Source organism: Pleurodeles waltl, chromosome 12 (genome assembly GCF_031143425.1).
Source record: "Pleurodeles waltl isolate 20211129_DDA chromosome 12, aPleWal1.hap1.20221129, whole genome shotgun sequence".
Classification (NCBI taxonomy): Eukaryota; Metazoa; Chordata; class Amphibia; order Caudata; family Salamandridae; genus Pleurodeles; species Pleurodeles waltl.
The window spans coordinates 573,647,148-573,663,773 of NC_090451.1; the positions used below are offsets into that span (position 1 = coordinate 573,647,148).

The 16,626-nt window shown below is 47.4% G+C and overlaps 1 protein-coding gene across 2 annotated transcripts in view; it reads right to left on the reverse strand.

Annotated features, from left to right (window-relative positions):
- LOC138268234 (zinc finger and SCAN domain-containing protein 2-like) overlaps positions 1–16,008 on the reverse strand; it is a 168,375-nt gene extending 152,367 nt beyond the window's left edge. The window contains exon 1 of one of the 2 annotated variants that reach the window (XM_069217694.1): positions 15,890–16,008. The gene's annotated coding sequence lies outside the window, so the exon portion shown is untranslated. Of the gene's footprint in view, positions 1–15,823; positions 15,868–15,889 lie in introns of those variants that run through there. The other variant, XM_069217695.1, reaches the window with a different exon arrangement.
- Between the last annotated feature and the right edge of the window lie 618 nt (positions 16,009–16,626).

A 16,626-nucleotide genomic window follows, 5' to 3' on the forward strand; every position in this document is an offset into this window, starting at 1 on the left:
AAGGGCAGTTTGGCAGTACCAGGATCTTTGCTACAGACCACTGGGATCATGGGATTGTGCCAACTATGCCAGGATGGTATAGAGGGGGCAATTCCATGATCATAGACATGTTACATGGCCATATTCGGAGTTACCATTGTGAAGCTACATATAGGTAGTGACCTATATGTAGTGCACGCGTGTAATGGTGTCCCCGCACTCACAAAGTCCGGGGAATTGACCCTGAACAATGTGGGGGCACCTTGGCTAGTGCCAGGGTGCCCTCACACTAAGTAACTTTGCACCTAACCTTTACCAGGTAAAGGTTAGACATATAGGTGACTTATAAGTTACTTAAGTGCAGTGTAAAATGGCTGTGAAATAACGTGGACGTTATTTCACTCAGGCTGCAGTGGCAGGCCTGTGTAAGAATTGTCAGAGCTCCCTATGGGTGGCAAAAGAAATGCTGCAGCCCATAGGGATCTCCTGGAACCCCAATACCCTGGGTACCTCAGTACCATATACTAGGGAATTATAAGGGTGTTCCAGTAAGCCAATGTAAATTGGTAAAATTGGTCACTAGCCTGTTCGTGACAATTTGGAAAGAAATGAGAGAGCATAACCACTGAGGTTCTGATTAGCAGAGCCTCAGTGAGACAGTTAGTCACTACACAGGTAACACATTCAGGCACACTTATGAGCACTGGGGCCCTGGGTTACCAGGGTCCCAGTGACACATACAACTAAAACAACATATATACAGTGAAAAATGGGGGTAACATGCCAGGCAAGATGGTACTTTCCTACAGTCACAAAGAGAGAAAGTAGAAAGCTGAAGTGTGAGCCGAAGGGGCATGGAGTGGCTTTATATGGATTGAAGAGGCCCGCAATGGCTTCGGGATTACGCTTCTTGAGTATTCTGTGTTCACATATTTAACTGCAGCAGCTGCGTGTTTGAGGAGGGCTTTGAGCACCGGCACCTTTTTATTCACAAATTAAGCACTGCCTTCGATGAACATGTGGTGAGAAGAAAACATCCTCCGCTACTCACTAATTTATGTTCAAAACATTTAGGTTGTTCAAGGATGAAAAGGATGTCATAATGCATGAAATTCAGTTATTTTAACAGTGGGCTGCAAGCTTTCCCACCTTGTGTGTGAATGAGCAACATGTCAAAATCCATACTGGGTATGTTGCTGTCACACTTGTATTGTGCCAGTGTATTCAAGTGCACACACAAATTCTATACCACACTCTAATAACACTCTTCAAATCACCTTCTAGCCATTTCGTTCAAGTGTGCTTTTCCCCCTAACTACATCAATTGACACTCTATAACAAACAGGTCAGAATAAAATGTTCTAAAATTAACTTTTGAAAAAATAGCGCAGTGCACACTTTCAGATCTATAGATAGTATTGGCCTAGAGGTTAAACAGAACAGAAAGAAATCAAAGACAACGGATTCTCCTATCTTCTTCCCATCTTGGTCACATTGGTTGATGGTGGATAAATCCCTTTCTGAGCTAAATAAATAGCTTGCTGGTTACATCAGTAACGTCTACTATTCCAGGATGCAATGATGTAACAAAAGTGGTATGGGCCCTGGTGAAAGGAAGAATGTGACCCCACTTATCCACTCCTTGGTTATTACACTACAGCGATAATTTGTGTTCAGTGGACCCTAAGGCCTTGGTGCTACTGCACCTGCTGCACTATTTGCTTCCAATCCCCTCTGGCAGGACAACTACTGAAAGATGAAGGGCTGTCATGTTAATATGATGCTAGTGTGTAATTTTCCCTGCTTCTGTTGTTCATGAAGCTCCGGCTAAAAGTAAACTAACATAAAAATGCACATGAAATTGAACCTTGGAGCAGTGATAGCGGCTAGAAAGTTACACAGGCCTTTTACAGAGCTTGACATTTCTGTAGTCCATTAATGTTTTTCTTATACTATCCAGCTCAGACTCTCTTAATGGGGCAGGGTTTGCTAATTTTACCGCAGACATTAATTAGACACTTAAAAGTGGTTTGTTTTCTTGTTCTGAAAGCAAGATGTAGATAAAGGAACCTGATTGTTCTCCAGATGTTTTTTTATAACCCTTTTTTCCAATCAGAGTAGAAATAGCAATGCTGTGTGTATGATATGCAAGAGTTTAATCACCTTCTGTGATGCTGGTAAATCATGTGAAGAAGAGGGTGGACGTACAAAAGTGCCTCCAAATAAGCACTGTAGTTTTATGAGCTCAAAAAAAACCTTTCTTTCTGATTTCCCTATTTGAAACAAGTGAAACGTGAGGCAGAGCTGCCCTGTAAGCTTTTCCCTTGCTTTAAAGACCATGATCGGGCACAAAAAGTGAAAGCAGTTTACAATACATATTTGATATTTTCTTGGTGAACTGCTTTTAATGTACCTTGTGTGAGCAGCTGCTCCTGTCGACATTTCAAGTCATGGGGCCTGTCTGTGCGAACTCCACTAGTAAATTACAATCCCACTGCCCTGTCTAGTCTACAGCAAGTAGCTGTATACAAAAAAGTTAACAAAAAAAAAAAAAAAACTCAATAAGGCGGTTAATGGCACCACCTGGCTGCTTCTGGAAAGGAGTTGTTGGGTCAGACTAAGGCAGTATTTTCAGATAGGGGCGGGAGGGTTTTACTCACCGGCACCAGCCCATTCGCACTAGTCATGCTGGCCTTCATCGATAAGCCACTAGCCCACCCTCTGACAAAGAAACCTTGAAGACCAAAACAGGGTCAATTCACATTGAAAAGAAGCCTGGAATGAGGCTGGGCCTATCAAAAGTAGCCCAAAATAAGAACAGCCTTAATCTATGTCAAAACAAGGGTTGAGACATGAGAAAAAATTGACTAAACAATGTGGAGAGTCAGGTAGGAGGGTTGAGCAACAATGACGACGGCTTGTGATCGCTGCACTAATTAGGTAACGATCCCTTCAATTGGCCATGTGATTATTGCACTACGTTGCCTGACTTCGGAGTAACTGAAAACATCCAGCTCTCTTGAGCAGTGCTCTCAGATAAATGAAAAAGCAGTCCCTTTTACAGATGTAAAATGGGACAATCGAAGGCTACAAGTAGTGGGGAGGCTGCTTCTTGGTAGGGAACAATGGAAAGGGAGGGTGTAGGAGGCTGGACTGGCTTGTAGTGAGTACCAAGGGGTACTTACACCTTGCACCAGGCCCAGGTATCCCTTATTAGTGTAGAGGGGTGTCTAGCAGCTTAGGTGTAGGAGGCTGGACTGGCTTGTAGTGAGTACCAAGGAGTACTTGCACCTTGCACCAGGCCCAGTTATCCCTTATTAGTGTATAGGGTGTCTAGCAGCTTAGGCTGATAGATAATGGTAGCTTAGCAAAGCAGCTCAGGCTGAACTAGGAGACGTGTGAAGCTACTACAGTACCACTTAGTGTCATATGCACAATATCATAAGAAAACACAATACACAGTTATACTAAAAATAAAGGTACTTTATTTTTATGACAATATGCCAAAGTATCTTAGAGTGTACCCTCAGTGAGAGGATAGGAAATATACACAAGATATATATACACAATAGCAAAAATATGCAGTATAGTCTTAGAAAACAGTGCAAACAATGTATAGTTACAATAGGATGCAATGGGGAAACATAGGGATAGGGGCAACACAAACCATATACTCCAGAAGTGGAATGCGAACCACGAATGGACCCCAAACCTATGTGACCTTGTAGAGGGTCGCTGGGACTATTAGAAAATAGTGAGAGTTAGCAAAATAACCCTCCCCAAGACCCTGAAAAGTGAGTGCAAAGTGCACCAAAGTTCCCCTAAGGACAAAATAGTTGTGTTAGAGGGAAAATGCAAGGAAAACACAAATCAGCAATGCAACAACGATGGATTCCTGACTGAGGGTACCTGTGGAACAAGGGGACCAAGTCCAAAAGTCACAAGCAGCTCGGAGATGGGCAGATGCCCAAGAAATGCCAGCGGTTGGTGCAAAGAAGCTCTTACTAGGCTGAAGAACTGTGAATACTGCAGGAACGACAAGGGCTAGAGACTTCCCCTTTGGAGGATGGATCCCCCACGCCTTGGAGAGTCGTGCAGAAGTGTTTTCCCGCCGGATGGACGCCAACAAGCCTTGCTACACGCAAATCGTGCGTTTGGCGTTTTTGGACGCTGCTGGGGCCCAGGAGGGACCAGGAGGTCGCAAATTGGACCTGCAGAGAGAGGGGACGTCGAGCAAGACAAAGAGCCCTCACTGAAGCAGGTAGCACCCAGAGAAGTGCCAGAAACAGGCACTACGAGGATGCGTGAAACGGTGCTCGCCGAAGTTGCACAAAGGAGTCCCACGTCGCCGGAGACCAACTTAGAAAGTCGTGCAATGCAGGTTAGAGTGCCGTGGACCCAGGCTTGGCTGTGCACGAAGGATTTCCGCCGGAAGTGCACAGGGGCCGGAGTAGCTTGCAAAGTCGCGGTTCCCAGCAATGCAGCCCAGCGAGGTGAGGCAAGGACTTACCTCCACCAAACTTGGGCTGAAGAGTCACTGGACTGTGGGGGTCACTTGGACGGTGTCGCTGGATTCGAGGGACCTCGCTCGTCGTGCTGAGAGGAGACCCAAGGGACCGGTAATGCAGCTTTTTGGTGCCTGCGGTTGCAGGGGGAAGATTCCGTCGACCCACGGGAGATTTCTTCGGAGCTTCTGGTGCAGAGAGGAGGCAGACTACCCCCACAGCATGCACAAGCAGGAAAACAGTCGAGAAGGCGGCAGGATCAGCGTTACAGAGTTGCAGTAGTCGTCTTTGCTACTATGTTGCAGGTTTGCAGGCTTCCAGCGCGGTCAGCGGTCGATTCCTTATCAGAAGGTGAAGAGGGAGATGCAGAGGAACTCGGCTGAGCTCATGCATTCGTTATCTAAAGTTTCCCCAGAGACAGAGACCCTAAATAGCCAGAAAAGAGGGTTTGGCTACCTAGGAGAGAGGAAAGGCTACTAACACCTGAAGGAGCCTATCAGCAGGAGTCTCTGACGTCACCTGGTGGCACTGGCCACTCAGAGCAGTCCAGTGTGCCAGCAGCACCTCTGTTTCCAAGATGGCAGAGGTCTGGAGCACACTGGAGGAGCTCTGGACACCTCCCAGGGGAGGTGCAGGTCAGGGGAGTGGTCACTCCCCTTTCCTTTGTCCAGTGTCGCGCCAGAGCAGGGGCTAAGGGGTCCCTGAACCGGTGTAGACTGGCTTATGCAGAATTGGGCACATCTGTGCCCAACAAAGCATTTCCAGAGGCTGGGGGAGGCTACTCCTCCCCTGCCTTCACACCATTTTCCAAAGGGAGAGGGTGTCACACCCTCTCTCAGAGGAAGTTCTTTGTTCTGCCATCCTGGGCCAGGCCTGGCTGGACCCCAGGAGGGCAGCTGCCTGTCTGAGGGGTGGGCAGCAGCAGCAGCTGCAGAGAAACCCCAGGAAGGGCAGTCTGGCAGTACCAGGGTCTGTGCTACAGACCACTGGGATCATGGAATTGTACCAACAATGCCAGGATGGCATAGAGGGGGCAATTCCATGATCATAGACATGTTACATGGCCATATTCGGAGTTACCATGGTGAAGCTACATATAGGTAGTGACCTATATGTAGTGCACGCGTGTAATGGTGTCCCCGCACTCACAAAGTTCAGTGAATTGGCTCTGAACAATGTGGGGGCACCTTGGCTAGTGCCAGGGTGCCCTCACACTAAGTAACTTTGCACCTAACCTTTACCAGGTAAAGGTTAGACATATAGGTGACTTATAAGTTACTTAAGTGCAGTGTAAAATGGCTGTGAAATAACGTGGACGTTATTTCACTCAGGCTGCAGTGGCAGGCCTGTGTAAGAATTGTCAGAGCTCCCTATGGGTGGCAAAAGAAATGCTGCAGCCCATAGGGATCTCCTGGAACCCCAATACCCTGGGTACCTCAGTACCATATACTAGGGAATTATAAGGGTGTTCCAGTAAGCCAATGTAAATTGGTAAAATTGGTCACTAGCCTGTTAGTGACAATTTGAAAGTAATGAGAGAGCATAACCACTGAGGTTCTGGTTAGCAGAGCCTCAGTGAGACAGTTAGGCACCACACAGGGAACATATACATGCACACCTATGAGCACTGGGGCCCTGTGTGACAGGGTCCCAGTGACACATACATATAGGCCACAAACCTATGAGCACTGGGGTCCTGACCAGCAGGATCCCAGTGACACATAACAACCATACTGAAAACATAGTGTTTTCACTATGAGCACTGAGGCCTGGCTATCAGGATCCCAGTGAGACAGTGAAAACAGTGACAAACACCCTGACATACACTCACAAACAGGCCAAAAGTGGGGGTAACAAGGCTAGAAAGAGGCTACCTTCTCACATTAGGCTGATAGAAAAGGTAGCTTAGCAGAGCAGCTTAGGCTGAACTAGGAGACGAGTGAAGCTCCTACAGTACCACTAGTGTCATATGCACAATATCATAAGACAACACAATACACAGATATACTAAAAATAAAGGTACTTTATTTTTATGACAATATGCCAAAGTATCTCAGTGAGTACCCTTAGTATGAGGATGCCAAATATACACAAGATATATGTACACAATACCAAAATATGCAGTGATAGCAATAGAAAACAGTGTAAACAATGTATAGTCACAATAGAATGCAATGGGGGCACATAGGGATAGGGGCAACACAAACCATATACTCTAGAAGTGGAATGCGAACCACGAATGGACCCCAAACCTATGTGACCTTGTAGAGGGTCGCTGGGACTGTAAGAAAACAGTGAGGGTTAGAAAAATAGCCCACCCCAAGACCCTGAAAAGTGGGTGCAAAGTGCACCTAAGTTCCCCAAAGAGCACAGAAGTCGTGATAGGGGAATTCTGCAGGAAAGACCAACACCAGCAATGCAACAACGATGGATTTCCAGACGAGGGTACCTGTGGAACAAGGGGACCAAGTCCAAAAGTCACGATCAAGTCGGGAGTGGGCAGATGCCCAGGAAATGCCAGCTGTGGATGCAAAGAAGCTGCCACTGGATGGTAGAAGCTGAGGATTCTGCACGAATGACAAGGGCTAGAAACTTCCCCTTTGGAGGATGGATGTCCCACGTCGTGAAGAAGTGTTTTCCCGCAGAAAGACTGCAAACAAGCCTTGCTAACTGCAAGGGTCGCGGTTAGGGTTTTTGGATGCTGCTGTGGCCCAGGAGGGACCAGGATGTCAGCAATTGCGTCAGGGGACAGAGGGGGCACCCAGCAAGACAAGGAGCCCTCTCAGAAGCACGCCGTACCCGCAGAAAGTGCCGGAACAGGCACTACGATGTGGAGTGAAACGGTGCTCACCCGAAGTTGAACAAGAGAGTCCCACGCCACCGGAGGACAACTCAGGAGGTCGTGCAATGCAGGTTAGAGTGCCGTGGACCCAGGCTTGGCTGTGCACGAAGGAAATCCTCGGTGAGTGTACAGGAGCCGGAGTATCTGCAAAACATGCGGTTCCCAGCAATGCAGTCTAGCGTAGGGAGGCAAGGACTTACCTCCACCAAACTTGGACTGAAGTGTCACTGGACTGTGGGAGTCACTTGGACAAAGTTGCTGAGTTCAAGGGACCTCGCTCGTCGTGCTGAGAGGAGACCCAGACGACCGGTGATGCAGTTCTTTGGTGCCTGCGGTTGCAGGGGGAAGATTCCGTCGACCCACAGGAGATTTCTTCGGAGCTTCTAGTGCAGAGAGGAGGCAGACTACCCCCACAGCATGCACCACCAGGAAAACAGTCGAGAAGGCGGATGGATCAGCGTTACAGTGTCGAAGTAGTCGTTGTTGCTACTTTGTTGCAGTTTTGCAGGCTTCCAGTGCGGTCAGCAGTCGATTCCTTGGCAGAAGGTGAAGAGAGAGATGCAGAGGAACTCTGATGAGCTCTTGCATTCGTTATCTAAAGAATTCCCCAAAGCAGAGACCCTAAATAGTCAGAAAAGAGGGTTTGGCTACCTAGGAGAGAGGATAGGCTAGCAACACCTGAAGGAGCCTATCAGATGAAGCCTCTGACGTCACCTGCTGGCCCTGGCCACTCAGAGCAGTCCAGTGTGCCAGCAGCACCTCTGTTTCCAAGATGGCAGAGGTCTGGAGCACACTAGAGGAGCTCTGGGCACCTCCCAGGGGAGGTGCAGGTCAGGGGAGTGGTCACTCCCCTTTCCTTTGTCCAGTTTCGCGCCAGAGCAGGGCTGGGGGATCCCTGAACCTGTGTAGACTGGCTGATGCAGAGATGGGCACCATCTGTGCCCATCAAAGCATTTCCAGAGGCTGGGGGAGGCTACTCCTCCCCAGCCCTGACACCTTATTCCAAAGGGAGAGGGTGTAACACCCTCTCTCTGAGGAAGTCCTTTGTTCTGCCTTCCTGGGCCAAGCCTGGCTGGACCCCAGGAGGGCAGAAACCTGTCTGAGGGGTTGGCAGCAGCAGCAGCAGCTGCAGTGAAACCCCGGGAAAGGCAGTTTGGCAGTACCCAGGTCTGTGCTAGAGACCCGGGGAATCATGGGATTGTCGCGCCAGAGCAGGGCTGGGGGATCCCTGAACCTGTGTAGACTGGCTGATGCAGAGATGGGCACCATCTGTGCCCAAGAAAGCATTTCCAGAGGCTGGGGGAGGCTACTCCTCCCCTGCCTTCACACCATTTTCCAAAGGGAGAGGGTGTAACACCCTCTCTCAGAGGAAGTCCTTTGTTCTGCCATCCTGGGCCAGGCCTGGCTGGACCCCAGGAGGGCAGCTGCTTGTCTGAGGGGTTGGCAGCAGCAGCAGCTGCAGTGAAACCCCAGGAAGGGCAGTTTGGCAGTACCAGGATCTTTGCTACAGACCACTGGGATCATGGGATTGTGCCAACTATGCCAGGATGGCATTGGTGGGGCAATTCCATGATCTTAGACATGTTACATGGCCATATTCGGAGTTACCATTGTGAAGCTACACATAGGTAGTGACCTATATGTAGTGCACACGTGTAATGGTGTCCCCGCACTTACAAAGTCTGGGGAATTGGCCCTGAACAATGTGGGGGCACCTTGGCTAGTGCCAGGGTGCCCACACACTAAGTAACTTAGCACCCAACCTTTACCAGGTAAAGGTTAGACATATAGGTGACTTATAAGTTACTTAAGTGCAGTGTAAAATGGCTGTGAAATAACGTGGACGTTATTTCACTCAGGCTGCAGTGGCAGGCCTGTGTAAGAATTGTCAGAGCTCTCTATGGGTGGCAAAAGAAATGCTGCAGCCCATAGGGATCTCCTGGAACCCCAATACCCTGGGTACCTCAGTACCATATACTAGGGAACTATAAGGGTGTTCCAGTATGCCAATGTAAATTGGTAAAATTGGTTACTAGCTTGTTAGTGACAATTTGGAAAGAAATGAGAGAGCATAACCACTGAGGTTCTGATTAGCAGAGCCTCAGTGAGACAGTTAGTCATAAGACAGGTAACACATACAGGGCACACTTATGAGCACTGGGGCCCTGGCTGGCAGGGTCCCAGTGACACATACAACTAAAACAACATATATACAGTGAAATATGGGGGTAACATGCCAGGCAAGATGGTACTTTCCTACAGAGGGACAAATAGAAAAACAAATCACTTAGAAGCAAGGATTTTTGAAGGGCACTAAAATAAACAAATGAACAGCTGCGGGTGGGCTGTAGGCACACAGACTGAAAACAAAATGTCTCAAATAGATAGCGCATAAGCTGCCTAGGCTGGACCTAAAAAGGAATGGATATATTTTACAGTCAGATCAAAGATAAAATCTATCCCCACAATATACCCAACATAAAAATGATCGGGTCTAATTTGCAGTCCGATCAGTGATACAGGCTACTTTATATAAAATAAAAGAACATATATCTATGCATTATATCTCTGTTCCTCTATCTAAACCAAAAATGCATGTTCAGTTACTTGATTCCTGTGAACGTGAAACACTAAAGGTTTTAGAGAAATAAGGCCTTAATTAAAAGCCTAATACACAATACATACATTTACCAACATTTAAAAGTATGAAATAATTAATAATTGTGTATATGCTTATAAATAGCCCTATAGTCGGCTGCTGAGGGTTATGCCAGTTGTTAAAGATTCTGCACTCAAATTATAAGCCCAAGCCACAGGTGAGGGCCACCAATGAGGGTCAAAGCCTCTAACAACCAGCATAGCCTGACTTTGTCCTCTGAGGGTAGAATATTCTAATTTAAATACAGAGAAACAGAAAGACAATCAATCAGTGCTTATAAAGTGCAACTACTCACCCATTAGGGTCTCAAGGCACGGGGGAGTAGCGTATACCGATGAGGTGGTTATTAGAAAAGCAATGTCTTCAGTTCCTTCGTGAAGCTGAGGAGGGAGGTGGTTTGCATGATGTGGAGACGAAGGGTGTTTTGGGCGGTGGCTGCGAGGATGGAAAAGGATCGCCCTCCTATTCTGTTTTTCCTCATGTGGGGTACTTCTGTGAGAGAGAGCTGGGCTGAGCGTAGGCCCTTGTGGGGTACGTGGGGGTTGAGTCTCTGGTTTAGGTATGCTAGTCCAATGTTCTGGAGGGCTTTGTGTGCATGAGTGAGGATCCTGAAGGGGATTCTTTTTTCTATGGGAAGCCAGTGCAGTGTACGCAGGTGTTGCGAGATGTGGCAGTGTCAAGGTAGGTCGAGGATCAGTCTGGCGCCGCCATTCTGGATGTTTTGTAGCTTGTGGGTGTTTCTTGTTGATTCCGGCATAGAGTGCGTTGCCGTAGTCCAATGTGCTAGTGATCAGGGCGAGTGTGATGATCTTTCTATGTTCAATGGGGATGTACTTGAAGGACTTGCGTAAGAGTTGGAGGGTGCAGAAGCAGGTGGAGGTGACTGAGTTGATTTGCTGGTTCATGCTGAGGTTGGAGTCCAGGATGATACTGAGGTTGCGGGCTTGATTGGTGGGGGTGGGCGGGTGACCACCAGGAGTCGTTCCACGCATTGGGTTGAGGGCCCATGATGAGTACTTCGGTCTTGTTAGTGTGGAGTTGAGGGCAGCTGTTTGTCATCCAGTTGGCGACTGCTTCCGTGCATTTGTGGAAGTTGTGTCTGGCTTTGTCGGGCTCGAGGGAGAGGATGAGTTGGGTGTCATTGGCATAGATAATGTTGATTCTGTAGCTTCTGACGAGGGAGGCTAACGGGCCATAAAGACGTTAAACAACGTGGGGCTGAGGGAGGATACCTGGGGCACTCCACAGGTGGTGGGAGTGGGGTCTGCGAGGTAGGGGGCATGTCTTACTTGTTGAGTTCGGCCGGTGGGGAAATAATTGGATCCAGTCGAGGGCCTTGTCTCTGATGGCAGCTTCGTGGAGTCTTCTTATCAGGGTGTGATGGGAAACTGTTGGAGGCCGCCAAGAGGTCTAGTAGGATGAGTGCTGCTGTCTCTCACTTGTCCAGCAGGGAGCGGATGTTGTCTGTTGCTGCCAGGAGGGCTGTTTCGGTGTTATGGTTTTTCCTGAATCCGGACTGGGAGATGTTGAGGATGTTGTGGTCTTCTATAAATGTGGCGAGTTGGCTGTTGACCACTTTTTCACTGACTTTTGCAGGAAATGGGAGTAGATGGGCCTGGGGTTTTTGAAGCTGGTGAGGTCTGCCAAGGGTTTCTTGAGGAGGAGGTTGATCTCAGCGTGTTTCCAGTCATTGGGGAAGGTGGCGGCCGCTAGTGAACAGTTGATGGTGAGGCGGAGCTTGGGGGCGATGGTGTCAGTGGCTCTGTTGAAAATGTGGTGGGTGCATGGGTCCGGGCCCCGGAGTGTATGAATCTCATTGCTCTCAGCGTATCCTCGGTGATAGGGGGGGTCCAAGTGGTGACTGTTGGTTTTTTGGTGTCAGGTTTTGGAAGAGGTGGTTCTGTGCGTAGGTTGTCTTTGCTGAAACTGTAGTAGATGGTCTTGATTTTGTGATGGAAGTAGGTATTGAGTTTGTTACAGAGGTCCTGTGAGGGTGGAATGTCCGTTGTTTCACTGTTGGGTTGGGCAAACTCCCTGATGAGGCTGAAGAGTTCCTTGCTGTTGTGTGCGTGTGAGGAGATTCTGTCTTGTATGGCTTTCTTTCTGGTGTTTCTGATGAGTTGGTGGTGTGCAGTGGTGGCGGCTCTGAAGTTGCTATGGGCTTCTGTGGATTTGGTGCTTCTCCAGATTTTTTCGAAGCGGCGACAAGTGCGTCTAGATTCTCGGAGTTCGGGGGTGAACCAGCTGGCTTTCTTTGCGTGGGTGCTGTTGTTCTTTTTGAGGGGGGCTATAGTGTTGGAGCAGTCGGTGATCCATTTGTGGAAGGTACGTGCTGCAGTGTTTGTGTCGTCATTGTGTGCGATGGTGGGGGTGGCGGTGGTGAGCTGATCGTCATTTATTCTTGTCCGGTTTCTTTGTGATGGTTGGTGTTGGGGTCTGATGCCGGTGGGTGTGTTGAAGGTGAAATGGATGCATCGGTGGTCTGTCCAGGGGAGTTCTGTGGTGTGACTGAAGGTAGCGGAGGTTCCTGTGTTGAAGATGGGATCAACGGTGTCTCCTGCTGAGTGTGTTGGTCCTGTCACGATCTGTCAGAGTCCTTTGTTGTGGAGGTTGACTAGGAGGGATGCGGTGTTGGGGCCTTGTGAAGTTTCAAGGTGGAATTTGAGATCTCCCAGTAGGGTGTAGTTGGTGGCTGTGGTGGCTTGTGCGGAGATGCAGTCCATGATGGAGTCGGCGAAGGGTGTACGTGGTCTGGGAGGGCAGTAGATGAGGGTTCCCTTGATGGTGGATGTCGGACTGGTGTGTAGCTTGAAGTGGAGGTGTTCCATCAGGTTAGGAGATTTTGAGTCTTCGGAGTGTGTGTTCAGGTGGAGGTTGGATTGTGGACGATGGCGATCCCCACCCCCAGGGTGGCTGGGGCTGTCTTTCCGGGTGATCTTGTATCCTTAGAGGATGGGGATGGCGATGTCCGGGCCTGAGGTGGTGTTGGTCCGCGTCTCGGTTAGGAGCGCGACATCCGGGATTGTGCTGTCAAGGAGGTCCCAGATTTCGGAAGCGTATTCATGGAGGGAGCGGACGTTGAGGAAAATGCCCTTCAGAGTTTTCGGGGTCGGAGTGTTCTTGTGGGTGGGTTGTGCTCGATCCAAGGTCTTGGCGGTGGTGTAAGTTTGGCGGCAGCGAAAAGGACCGTGGGCGTTAGCTGGTGATGATTGCTTGCAGTTGTTGTTGCGTCCTGGGTTGAGAGCGATAAGTGCTGCTGAAGTGTAGAGGTGGCAGGACCAGGAGTTCTGGCGCTGGGCGTGTTCGGGTGATGGACAGGAGCAGATGCCTTAGGCACAGCCGCCATTAAGTAGGGGGGGGGGGGGGACAGCTTGGAGGCATGAGTGGAAAACAACGTGAAAAAAGGGGGTGGGGCCAGCAGCAGCAGGAAGAGGGAACGGGGCAGTAGAGCCAGCGGCAGGAAGTGGGAACCAGGGAGAGAGAGAGAAAGAGAGAGAGCGAGCGCAGAGTGAGGGGAAAAAAACGAGGAAAAGAGAGAAAGGGCAGAGAGCAAAAGGCAGAAAAGAATAAAAACAAGGAGAAGAGAGAAAAGAGGCAGAGCGCAGCCTAGCAGAAGAACAGAGCTCTCCCACTAGACACCAGGGATGAGGAGCAGGGAACAGGTCAGAGTTCAGGGAAAAGAAGGGCTTCATTTGCCGCTGAAGTACAGCAGTTCACTGACCAGGTCAGTGAGACAAACACTGGAATGTTGGAGCTGAAAGCTTATACCAGCCATTATAAGCCCAGAGCCACTCTACTGCCTTCAATGAAGGTCCCGAAATATCAAAGTTCTAATATACATTGATGAATGCATCATTGATTAAGAAGGTATGTGCTGTTAAACCTGCTATTAGGAATGGCATACAAATGTTAAAGGCAGTTATTTAATAATGTGACCTGATACAATAGAATTTCCATCATATAAAGTGGCCTAATAGGTGCATCTACACTTCAAAAAAGACAATTACAAACAAAAGTAAAAAACTATTTTTATTTCTACTTTACTTTTTATAAACATCAACGTTTTCCACATATTGCTTAACTGAATTTAGAAATGGGTGAAAGTGTCAACATTTGGAGACATACCAGAGTTTTAAAAATGTTTAGGTTTTTTTAGACTGGTTGAACATTTGCAAAAGGCAACTCGCACTCATGCGGTTAGGCGATGATCAGATTAAAAAAAAAAAAAAAACAGTTTAAAAAGACAAATAGAAATATGCTAGCTCCTTAAACAATCTCGTAAACTTGGGATGCTGTCAATGGGTCACAGGGTTAAAAACACTGCAGCGTCGAGTTGCAAGCAAGACCATTCTCTAAAGACAGTTGAGGACTCCACTTTGCATACTGCTTTCTCCCCTTGTGTCCTGCTTATAGCCCTGAATTAATAATTACAAGAAACAACGCTCATGAACGTCAATTTACCAAAATGCCGGGGGTAACGGAAGTGACATCACACACTCTTTGACCTTCTCACGTAAACACACTCACTCGCAAGCATGCGCACAACATACATTTAAAAGGATTTTTTGTTTTAAACTTACAACTGCTGGGGAAAATCATATTGCAGATAACTGTACTCCATTTTCTATTAAACTAATAGTGAACAATGAGGCATTTTTCACGAATTGCGTAATAAAAAAACTGACATAAAACAAAGTGAGTGGAGACCAAGACAGCATCTATAGTGACGAGCTGCCGCTGTGTTCTTGGCACTGATTTTGCCACCTGAGGCCACGGGTCGCAAAAGCAGTGCCATGGGTCACAAGGAGAAAGCCAGGGGACGCAGGTGTGACTGCTGGCAACCCATAAATGACGCCCATGGTACAAAAAACTGAGAAACGACCGCTGGGTGATTAATTATTTGGCAAGCTCAGCAACTCTATAATTGTGCAGAGACGTGTTGTCGCTAGTGTAGTAGTAGTAGTAGAACTTTATTGCTCGATTAAAAAAAAACATTGCCATATAAAACAAACGTGCTACAAATAATAAAATTAACACTTGCCAATAAAATGTCGCTAGATTTCAGTAGTCCTAAGCCATAAACGCTCACATTCGATGGTTCTGGAGATAAAAACCGACTCTTCCTACTTAAGCAACTTATGGAGGCTTTTCTTAAAGCGTCTCTGCGTCCTGCAGATGCATCAATAGTTAAAGGGGGGTGGAGGGGGAAGAGTCACTTCCCGGCTCATTTAATTTATGCATCGTTTAAGATGTCCGTTTATGCTTGTTGGTCTCTTGGGCAACTTGCGCTCCATCACGGTTTGGGCCAAAAACACAATCCTGTTTTCTTTACTGCATACTCTGTGTACTGAATATGCTCCGGATTCTATGTTCTAGTGCAAGTGGTACAAATACATACAATGTAATTCTGTTTTCTGCATTACCCTCAATAATCATGCATCAATTAAATGTTGAGTCTATAATATACTTGCACAAAAAAACGAGCCTTTAGTGAAAATAGGGTACATAATTCTACTGACATCAAATGTTTGTGTCATGACCTATCGGCCTGAAGGGAAAAACATCAGAAATCACACACCGGCTTGACCCGACTCTGTAACAGAAGACGGCAAACCAAATACGAAAGTAGAAACGCGTGATAGATGCATCATCCGCTCATATAACTTTCTCCAAAACAGCCCAGAAGGTTTAGTCACAGTCCTAGCTCCAACGCTGGAATATGTTAGTGTTCAAAATAACCCAGATATTAAAAAAGAATACTTGAAATGTTATCCCACTGCCAGGGAATGCTGCGGTGAGATGACCCAAAAATCCCCAGGAATACCATTCATGATTTACCACTACATTGCTACCGCAACTCTGCGCCATTACCACGTCGAAATAATAACCTGTCCAAACACTTACAGGAACAGTCGCTGGCTTCAGCCTAGCATTCGTCTTCCGTTGTTGATCTTTAATCGGATGTAATTTGTCCATAACTGAAGCACTTCCGGGTCTTACAGCAACCAATCCTAATGGCTAAACACTATCTAGGGGTCGTCTGAAAGTGGGTTGTACTGCTAATTGTACAATGTGAGCTAGAATTGGAGCATGGAGGTCTTCTAAACCCGTTCGAAATGCTGATTGGCTGTGGAGCCCGCGCATGGTATTGCCGTCTTCCGTAATCTGCGTCGGCGAATGAGTCATTCACAAACTAGTGTTCCAACAGTCTGTGCATTCTCGCCTGTCTGTGCCACCCCGAAGTTAGAGGGAAGCTCAGAAATACCACTGCGTTTGTGCCTGTCTTTGCCTCCCCGAAAGCGATGTTATACAATGCGTGAAGAGGCACAACAATACTATTTCAAGTAGTATATTTAAATGTATTTGTATATCGTAGTATTGCACATGGAAGGATTCGTGTAAGCCGTCCTTGAAACTCAATGTTCCGCTTTGACAGCACAAAATAAGCATAGTTTTATAAGTACATGTTGTCATTTTTGCAATATGATATTTGCAGCAGTAAAAGGAAAATGTCGGTTTTTACGAATCCCTGGGTTTAAGTTATCATTTAAATAAATTTGGTCCCAAGAAGCTTTGTGTGTGTTAAAATAATAACATGATGATGTTTCATAATAATGTATATATAAATAAATATATGTTTC